The sequence below is a fragment of the Diceros bicornis genome, chromosome 9 (assembly GCF_020826845.1).
Source record: "Diceros bicornis minor isolate mBicDic1 chromosome 9, mDicBic1.mat.cur, whole genome shotgun sequence".
Taxonomy (NCBI): domain Eukaryota; kingdom Metazoa; phylum Chordata; class Mammalia; order Perissodactyla; family Rhinocerotidae; genus Diceros; species Diceros bicornis.
This window is the reverse complement of record NC_080748.1, coordinates 82,884,057-82,895,583: the sequence shown is the minus strand read 5'-3', so window position 1 is coordinate 82,895,583 and position 11,527 is coordinate 82,884,057.

Below are 11,527 nucleotides of genomic sequence, written 5' to 3'. Positions count from 1 at the left end.
ATCAGCTTCTTTTTACTCTCCCCCTTCAGAGTCTATGCCCATAGCATGCACTGTTGATTCTGGATTTTTAATTCATACAGCATCTCTGTCGGATTCCAAAAGAAAGGCACTCAGGACACAGACTGGGAAGACAAGGGGCACAGCTTCTGCCAAGTAGGGGAACCTGTACCTGCCACCTTGTAGGACCTCTGATGGGAGTGTCTGTGTGGGTACTAGAGACAAATGGTGTCTTTAGAACCCATGGAAAATGAACTCATGGCTGAACCTGGTGTGGAAGGAATGATACTGCCTTAGAAAAAACTCTGGATTAGAATGGCCCAATACAGGCCTAAACAGCAAGCATTTCAGCAGTTATCACAATATACTGAACATCAGAAGCACTGCTCCTATTGAAGTCAAATGGCTCTTGAACCATTCCAAGGAAGAGATTAGGATATCCTGACATCAGAACCATTCTCCACTCCATCATCAAGATTGACAATCCAGCCAGGTAGGTCAGTGAGAGCTGAGTCATATTTAATTTGATTTAGAAAACAAGGAAACGTGATATTTCCTGCTCCCAAGTGTAAGGGAGTCATTCTCTTTCAGAGAAATCTATTCTTTCCCATTATAACACTTATTGTCTATTTGTATTGCATGTTTGCATGTGCATAACATTTATTTACCTGTTAATTGTTCATCTCCCCAAATTCCATGAAGGTAGAAGCTTGTCTGTTTTGTTTGCCTTTATAGAACCAAAATATAGTACAGTGATAGATGTACTGTAGACGCTCCATTCATTGAAAGAATTAATGCAATAAATAGTATCCGTTGCATAGGCTACCTGTGCTTACATATTGCCATATCTATATAATCAACAATTTAGGTTAGTTTATCCAAATGTGCATTTGTCTATTTATGAAGCTTATATATATATTCTTCCATAACAAAATCTTAATCAGCATGTCTTAGGTTGATAGTATATTAGATTTCTGGTACTTTAACTTGTTATATACTTCAGTATGGCAAATATGATGTATGTGAATTAATCAGAATTAATTAAGGTTGGTTATTTTATAGAGTTATCTTGTCTGTATTACACCTTAGGTTTTGTAAGAACCATAAAGATTGTCAGAAATGACCTTTAATTAGCAAAATCGGTGGACTTCAAGATATGAGTTAGTGAGGCATGATATGAAAGGACCCACTGCGTCTGCACTTGCAAGGATAAGAAGCTGGAAAGCCCATGGTCCATGGTGCTTTGAAAGTATGGATCTTGTTAACCCTGTGTCTCTCATTTCAAGGGAAATCCTGCTGTCTGAGCTGCTGATTCATGAAGCATGCAGATCCTGTCTCAAAAACATTATCAAATAACGTTGGAGTGACCCATTGATACAAGGTTTTTTTCTGCCCTACCAGAGGGCAGAAAAGGCACCTCTCCCCTCTATCCAATGTGGCCATGACTGCTCGCTAATTAGAGTCTGTGCACTTGGAGAAATTTGGTCTAAGACTCACTCTCATCGTCACATCCCACCCGGTTGCTAGGTGGAGGGGGTAGGTCTCATACACTTCTGCCTCTAACATCTAAAGAATACAGATATTTACAAATATAAGCAGATATTAGCAGATATTTGCTACAGCTGATGATCTAGCAAATAAACTGTTAAAGGGCCTTGAAATTTGAAATTCAATATAAGCTTTTGTGTTTTCCAATTAAGTTTAGATCCTTAAAATCTCAACAACATGAAAATACTTCTCTTACATTTTTAAAATACTCCTAAACATATTAAGTAAAAAATGCATGGTGGGGAAAATTGTGTATAGAATGCTGCCATTTCTCTAAGAATGAGTCAGTGAGAATAGATATAGATAAATAGATGAGGGACACATGCAATATTTTGTAGGTACATATGTATGTATGTATGTATGTATGTATATAATGACTGCTCTTTGAATGGCAATTTACAACTAAACTATTTTAAATATCTTTTCTTTGTTTCAGGCAAATTTACAAGGTGATCCACAACACCTCCACTTCTAATACCGTATCACTAGACTTCTTCTATGAACTAGGGGAGGGGAAAATATTAAAGCAATCACACACAAAAAGCCTCCCTCAACTTTATCTTTTCCATGTTAAGTATAACAAAACCCACATTTTTTCCCAAAGTTCCTCTTGGTTAAAAATCATTTCACTTATACTTTGGGTCAATATAATATATGCTAGTTATAATAAGCAAATAATTTTGAGTTCTATACCAACTAATGATCTCTTCCTTCTTTCTCCTCCCTACAGCAGTCTTTTTCCCTGACATGTAACTAAATCAACAGTTTAATGCACATACTGTGTGTGTTATGTATACAGTTAGATAACTTATACAGACAAATTCTATACCAACACCTCTCTCTATATATATGTGTGTGTGTATACACATATACATATATACACATATATATACATATGTATGTATATTTTTATACATGCTCTCTATGGACTAATATTATTCACACTGCACTGTAACAGATTTTCTTCAAGAAAATATATCAGGGTATTTACCGTGGGTATTTTTCCAGATCAAAAAACATAGATTTAATTCCTTCTATAATTTATTCTATTATTTTCCACTGATGGAGTTTCAAACTGTTTTATAGGTTTTTTGTTTGTTTTGGCTACTACGAAAAATGCTACATTAAACTATAATTTTATCCATGCTCTCATCTAATTACAGTTTTAGGACAGACTTCCCAAAGTGCAAACACCAGGTTGAAAGTGATAAAACAAATCTTAAAGTTTCATAGATATATGCAATTTTGTCTTCAAAATGTTATAATAATTGGTAAACCTGCCAGCAACACTTCCTTGTACCCTTGCCAGGACAGGATCTTATCAACCACTTAAATTTTGTTCCTGTTAATCTTGAAAGACAAAACAGAGTTTTGTTCATACAGTGACGCCAAATTAAATTGTTATTCCAGCTATCTCTGAGGTGAAATGTCCTAATTCTATACTAATCTTACTAAAAATTAAATTCTATGGTTTTAAAATACAATCACCAACGAATCTTCCTACGACTTATATGTTCCAAAAGAAATATACTTGTACTAAAAACGTTCATAGTGTCCTCCTCCCTTGTTCACATCTCCTTCTTGGGCAATCTGCTCCACGAATAGGCCAGTAACTCAGTAATGGAGCTGAGGGCATCTTTGGTGGCACCAATTACGGGCTAAATCCAATCAGAGCAGAATTAGATCTGCTAAGAGACAGCAGAGATGTGAGACCATGTGACTCGAGAGCAAGCCAGAGAGAAGCCTCCTTCATTGGTTCTTTGACCAAATGGTCATAGTGGCTTCTGCTTCTGTTGGCATTTTACAAAATTCATCACTCTTTCATGATACAAACACTCAACAAACTAGGAATAAAAGGAAATTACCTCAACATAATAAAAGCCATATATGAAAAGCCCATAGCTAACATCATACTCAATGATGAAAAACTGAAAGATTTTTCTCTAAGATTAATAACAAAGCCAGAATGCCCATTCTTGACACTTCTATTCAAAATAGTACTGGAAATCCTAGCCAGAGCAATTAGGCAAGAAGAAGAAATAAAACGCACCCAAATTGGAAAGGAAGAAGTAAAATTGTTTCTATCTGTAGACGACATGATCTGACATATAGAAGACCCTAAGATTCCACCAAAAAAAAAATGTTAGAACTAACAAATAAATGCATCAAAGTCGCAAGATATCAAATCAACATACAAAAATCAGTTTCGTTTCTGTACAATAACAATGAACCATCTGAAAAGGAAATTAAGAATACAATCTCATCTACAATAGTATTAAAAAGAATAAAATAATTAGGAATAAATTTAACCAAGTAGGCAAAAGACTTGCACACTGAAACTACAGAACATTCCTGAAATTAATAAAACAAGACACAAATAAATAAAAAGACATTCTATGTTCATGGATTGGAAGACTTAGTATCATTAAAATGTCCATAATACTCAAAGTGATCCACAGATTCAATGCAACCCCTGTCAAAATATCAATGGTATTCTTTGCAGAAATAGAAATAATCATCCTAAAGTTCATATAGAATCTCAAAGAATTCCGAGTAGCTAAAACAGTCTTAAGAGAAAATAAAAACCAAACTAGAGTCTTCACATATCCTAATTTTAAAACATAGTACAAAGTTACAGTAATCAAAACAGTATAGTACTGGCACGAAAACAGACACATAGACCAACAGCATAGTACAGAGAACCCAGAAATAAACTCTCATGTATAAGGTCAAATGATCTTTGACAAAGTTGCCAGGGCTACACAATGGGGAAAGGACAGTCTCTTCAACAAGTGGTGCTGGGAAAACTGGATATTCACATGCGAAAAAATGAAGTGGGACCCTTATGTTACAACATATGCAAAAATTAACTCAAAATAGATTAAAGACCTAAACATAAGACCTGAAACTATAAACAACTAGAGGAAAGCATACAAGAAAAACCTCATAAGGTTGAATCTGACAATTATTTCTTTTACGACACCAAAAGAACAGGCATAAAAAGCAAAAATAGACAAATGGGACTACATTATACTCAAAAACTTTTGCACAGCAAAGGAAACAATCAACAAAATGAAAAGACAATCTATAGAATGGGAGAAAATATTGCAAACCATATATCTGATAAAGAATTAATATCTAGGATATATAAAGAACTGCAACTCAATAACAACAACAAAAAAACCCTAAATAACCTTATTTAAAAATGGGTAAAGGACTTGAATAGACATTTCTCCAAAGAAGATATACAAATGACCAATAAGCACATGAAAAAGATGCTCCACGTTACTGATCATCAGGGAAATGCAAATCAAAACCACAACGAGATATCACCACACACTCTGTAGAATGGTCGCTATAAAAAACCCTGAAAATAAAGCATTGGCAAGGATGTGGAGAGACTGTTACCCTTGTGCTCTGTTGGTGAGAATGTAAAAATGGTTCAGCTGCTATGGAAAATAGCATGAAGTTTCCTCAAAAAATTAAAAATAGAAGTACCATATGATCCAGCAAATCTCACTTCCTAATACATATCCAAATGGATTAAAAACAGGACCTCAAAAAGATATTTGCCCACCTATGTTCACTGAAGCATTATTCACAACAGCCAAGAGGTAGAAGCAGCCTAAACGCCCAGTGACTGATAACTGGATACAGGAAATGTGGTCTATACATATAACGGAATACTACACAGCCTTAAAATAGAAGAAAAGCCTGTCATACGCTGCAACACGGATGAACCTTGAGGACGTTACACTAAGTGAAATGAGTCAGTCACAAAAAGACAAATATTGCATGATCCCACTTATATGAGGTATCTAAAGTAGTCAAATTCATAGAAACAGAAAGCAGAATGATAATTACCAGGGGCTGGAGGAAACGGAAAAGGGAAGTTGTTAACAGGCGTAGAGTTACAGTTTTGTAAGATGAAAAAGTTCTAGAGATCTGTTGCGCAAAAAGATGCATAGCGCTAACACTAATATACTAAAAATGATTAAGATGGTAAATTTTGTTATGTGATTTTACCACAATTAAAAAAAGATAATTGACTGGTGACAAAATAATGACAATTGTGAAATTTATAACATACATAGAAGCAAAATATATGACAAAAATAGCACAAAGGCAAGAGGGAGAAAAACATAAGTACACCATTTAAATGTTCTTACATTGTATGTGAAGAGGTATAATATCATTTGAATATAAACTGTAAAATTTTAAAGAATGCTGAGAGAACTTAAAGAAAGCCTCAAGATGAATATTTTTTTTCTTTTTTTAAATTTTTTGTGAGGAAGATCAGCCCTGAGCTAACATTTGCTAATCCTCTTCTTTTTGCTGAGGAAGACTGGCCCTGGGCTAACATTCATGTCCATCTTCCTCTACTTTATACGGGACGCCGCCACAGCATGGCTCGCCAAGTGGTGCATCGGTGCACGCCCGGGATCTGAACCTGCACGCTTAACCGCTTGCACCACTGGGCCGGCCCCACAAGATGAATATTTTTAAGATTCTAACCCAAATGAATAAATAGTTCATCAGTTTGTAGGCTTTTTTTAAAGAAAGTAACATGCTGATTTCAATATTTGTATGGAAATGCAAATGATTTAGAGTACTCAAAAAATCTTGAAAAAGAATAAATGTTGAGGGTTTACACCAAGTGATCTCAAAACTTTCTGTGAAGCTTCAATAAGTAAGAGAGTGATACTGAAATAAAGATAGAGAAGTCAATGGAATAGAATAAAAAGGCCAGAAACAGTCTGTCTCTCTCCCCCTCCCCCTCCCCCTCCCCCCTCCCCCTCCCTCTCCCTCTCTCTGGGTTGGTACAATGGCAGCAGAGGCTGCTACAGCCGCCTTGATCTGTTGTTGGACAACGAGTGGTTATAAATCCCAATCTAAAAATTTCCAAGTAATGGAAAGTCTAAACGCAAATGTCATCATCTCTCTCTCTTACTCGTTATCTTTATCGTAAATATGTTCATTTCTGCCACCTCTAAGTATTCAGCTAAGGAAGAAAAGAAAATATAAGAACTAACTTTGTCACCATTCTTATTGTCAGCGTAGAGGAGCTGACATTATTAAGCAAATAAAGGTGTGACAATCCAGTAGTAATGAAGGTTGTTGATAATGACCCAAATTCATTAATAAATCGCATTTAACAGAGAGGCAATAAATTGAATCAAAGCATATGTTGGGAACATGATTCTAGGTTAAGACTGTTAGCAAAGTGTTTCAGAAAACGGCACCTTGCTTGTTGTTACATGCAGAGTAAATAGTCCTGGGTTGAGTCTCCTCTTCCTCCTTAATACCTGTGGACTCTGCACTGTACTAAAAGGAGCCGTTCTTAAAAGGCGCCGCTCTTTGCCATGACATCAATTTGCGAATCTTTTTTACCATGATACTACATATCAATTTTATAACCCATGTGTATTTACATGAGCAGTTAACAGAACAAGCTCAGTTCTCTAGTTGAAGATTAAGCTCATTCATTCATTCTAATTTTGAACAAGGCTACAAACTTTGTTCCAAACTGTCAAGCGATAGCTACTCTACAAAGAGCTAAATAAAAGATCTCATTCTCTTTCTCCTCTCGGGACATCTTCTCTCATTCTCCCATCCTTTAAATTTTCAAATTCCTCAGGTTAGCTCCTAGGTTCCCCTTTCCTTTTAGACTCTTGCCCTAAACATTCTCTTTCTTTTTTTTTTTTTTTTCTGTGGTAAAATATACATAACATAAAGTTTACCACTTTATCCTTTTTTTTTTTTTTTTTTTGAGGAAGGTTAGCCCTGAGCTAACACCTGTGGCCAATTCTCTCTCTTTTTTTTTTTTTTTTTGCTGAGGAAGATTGGCCTTGGGCTAACTTCCATGCTCATCTTCCTCTACTTTATATGGGTTGCTGCTACAGCATGGCTTGATGAGCGGTGCATAGGTGCTTACCCAGGATCTGAACCTGCAAACCCCGGGCCACCGAAGCAGAGCACATGAACTTAACCGCTACACCACCAGCCAGCCCCCTATCCATTTTTTAATATATAGTTCAGTGTATTAAGTACCTTCACATTGTTGTGTACTATCCATTCTTGTGGTATCACTGATGGCTACTCAAATGCCTACCTTTAGCCCAGATCCCTTTCCCAAAACTTAACAGCCTTTCAGCATCTCCTATTGGATATTATATCATTCAGGTTTCTCTTGGGTGCAAGCAACATAAACCATCTCTAGCTAATTAAATAGAAAAGGATTTTATTGAAAAGATTTAGAGTAACTCCCCAAATCTTTGTCTTTGGAAATAATTAGAGAATCATGCTTAGATATATATATATATCCTCTCCGAATCACAAGGCAATATTGGACCCATAAAAATACCACTGCTGTTACCACTGGGAACAGATCCTTAGCTTTGGATTTGTATTTGCATTCATACACCTGGGAACCTACTGCTAGAACCACAGGTGCTGGAGGCTCTGAACTCTGCATCTGGCTGCTGCTGCTGCTGCTGCTGCTCGCCGCTACCGTCCATATTAGCATGCAATTTATATGGCCTTGCTTTTCCATGTCACCAGCCTCCGAGTCTGGAGCTAGTGTGTCTGGTTGACAGTCTGCGTCATGTACAGAACCTGCATCTTAGCTGTGAGAAGAGCATCCCATACTAGGAGACTGGCCCTGACCTGTCAGACGAAGAATTGCCAAAGCAGAGGGCAGGTGCTGGGCAGCCAAAAATAATGAAAAATGTTCATTACTTTGTTTTATAGACACTTTGAACTCATTATGAATGTAATTTGAACTCCTGGTATTTCTCCCAAAACCTTCTTGTGTCCTCCTAGTCATCCAGGTATTAAAGGTAGAGGTATAGAGTTATGCATTCTGTATTCTCCTGCATTCCTCCTCATCAGTTACATCCCGAGTATATCTTGAATCCATCCACTTCTCTCCAGATCCACTACTATCATTTGAATCCAAGATTTTTCACTTAGAATATTCCTAAATGGTCTCACCCATTATAACAGTTTCATTGAGATATAGTTTACATACAACACTATTCACCCCATTTAAAGGTACAATTCAATGATTTTCAGTATTTTCACAAAGTTGTGATATAGATTGATCACAACAATTTATTTTAGAACATTTTCCCACCCCAAAAAGAAACTCTGTATCCATTAGCAGTCATTCTCCATTTCCCCGCAATGCTCCTAAACCTAGGCAACCACTCATCTACTTTCTGTCTCAGTAGAGGTGCCTATTTTGGACATTGCAAATGAACGGAATCATACAGTATATAGTCTTTTGTGACCAGCTTCTTTCAGTTTGTATAATGATTTCAAGGCTCATCCATATTGTAGCATCTATCAGTATTTCATTTCTTTTCATTGTTGAATAACATTACATTGTATGGATGATTCCTGTTTTCTTTATTCAGTCATCACTTAAAGGACATTTGAATTGTTTTCACTTTTTTACTATTAGGAATAATGCTGCTATGAACAATCGTGTACAAGTTTTTGTGTGAACACATATTTTTCAACTCTCTTGGATATATACCCAAGAGTAGAAATCCTGGATCATACGCGAACTCCATTTTTAACATTTTAAGAATTGCTAGACTGTTTTCCAAAGTGGGTACTCCATTCTATATTCCCACCAGCAACGTAAGTGTTCAAAACTTCTCCACATCCTCACTGACACTTGCTGTTGTCTGTCTTTTTGATTATATCCATCCTAGTGGGTGTGAAGTAGTATCTCATTGTAGTTTTGATGTGCATTTCCCTTATTACTAATGACATTGAGCATCTTTTTATGTGCTTATTGGCCACCTGTATATCTTCTTTGGAGAATGTCTATTCAAATCTATTTTTAAATTGGGTTGTCTTTATATTGTTGAGTTGTATGTGTTCTTTATATATTCTAGAAACAAGTCCCTTATCAGACATGTGATTTGCAAATGTTTTCTCTCATTCTGTAGGCTGTCTTTTCACTTTGTTGATAGTGTTCTTTGAGGCACAATTTAAAAAAAAAAATTATCATGCCCAATTTATCTATTTTTTTCTTTTGTCTCTTGTGCTTTTGGTGTCATACCTAAGAAACCATTGCCTAATCCAAGGTCACAGAGATTGTATCTACGTTTTCTTCTAGCTCTTTGCTCCATTTTGAGTTAATTTTTTATATGGTGTGATATAGGAGTCCAAATTCATTCATTTGCATGTCTATATCCAGTTGACACATCACCATTTGTTGAAAAGACTGCCCTTTCAATAATGAATTATCTTGGTACTTTTGTCAAAAACCAATTGACTGTAAATATATATATTTAAATATATAAGTAATACATGTAATATATGTAATATATAAACTTACATATATAAATACATAAGTTTATTTATGGACTCTCAATTCTAGGCCATTGATTTGTATGTCTATCCCTATGCCTGTAGGTCTTGCTTACAGTAGCTTTGCAGTAAGTTTTGAAATCAGGATATATGACATCTCTGACTTCCTTCTTCTTTTTAAAGATTGTTCTGGCTCTTCTGGATCCCTTGCATTTACACACGAATTTTAGGACAGCTTGTCAGTTTCTGCCAAAAAAAAAAAAAATTTGATAGGAAGTGTTTGATCTGTTGATCAATTTGGGGAGTACTGCCATCTTAACAATAAGAAGTCTTTCAATCCCTAAACATGTGATGTCTTTCCATTTATTTAGGTCTTCTTTTATTTCTTTCAAAAATGTTATGTAGTTTTCAGAGAATATTTTTTGCCTTTATTGCTAAATATATCCCTAAGTATTTCATTATTTTTGGCGCTATCATAAACGGAATTGTTTTTACTGTATTAGGGCTTCCATAACAAAGAATCACAAACTAGGTGACTTAAACAACAAAAATTCATTCTCACACAGTTCTGAAAGAGAGAATCTGAAATCAAAGTGCCAGCAGGACCATGCTCTCTCTCCTCACTTCTGATGCCTGATAGAAATCTTTGGCATTCCTTGGCTCGCAGCTGCATAACTCCAATCTCCATCATTGTCACATGATGATCTTCCCTCTGTGTGTCTCTGTCTTCACATACTATTCTATGTGTCTGTCCCTATGTCTTTTCTCTTCTTATTATAAGGACACCAGTCATGTTGTATTAAGGGCCCACTCTACTCCACTAAGACCTCATCTGAACTTACATCTTAATTACATGTGCAAAGACCCTATTTGCAAGTAAGTTCACATTAACAGGTACCAGATGTTAGGACTTCAACAATTCTTTTTGGGGTACAAAATTCAACCCTCAACACTATTATGTTTGGATTGTTTATTGATAATGTATAGATATAAAGTTGATTTTTGTATATTGATCTTGAATCCTGAAACCTTGCCAAACCTCTTCATTAGTTATATTTTTTAGTGGATTTCTTAGGATTTTCTATACACAAGATCATGTCATCTGTAAATAGAGTTTTACTTCTTCCTTTCTGTTCTGGATGATTTTTATTTTATTTTCTTGCCTAATTGCCCTGCACAAAAGCACCAGTACAATGTTGAACAGAAGTGGCAACAGTAGACATCCTTATCTTGTTCCTGATCTTAGGGGGAAAGCTTTCAGTCTTTTAAGTATGATGTTAGCTGTATTTTGTAAATGCTCATTATGAGGTTGAATAAGTTCCTTTCTACTCCTAGTTTGTTGAGAGTTTTTCATCAAGAAGGTATGTCGGATATTTTCAAATGCTTTCTTCTATTCATATGGTGTTATGAACTGAATTGTGTCCCTCCAGAAACTCATATGTTGAAGCCCTAACCTCCAATGTGGCTGTATTAGCAGATAAGATGTTTAAAGGGATATAGTTAAACAAAGACATAAGGGTGGTGTTCTAACCTGATAGAACTGGTGTCCTCATAAGAGGAGGAAGAGATGTCTCTCCGTGCACTCACAGAGGAAAGGCCATGTAAGGACACATCTACAAGCCAGGAAGAGAGCTCTCACCAGAAACCGAGTTTCCTG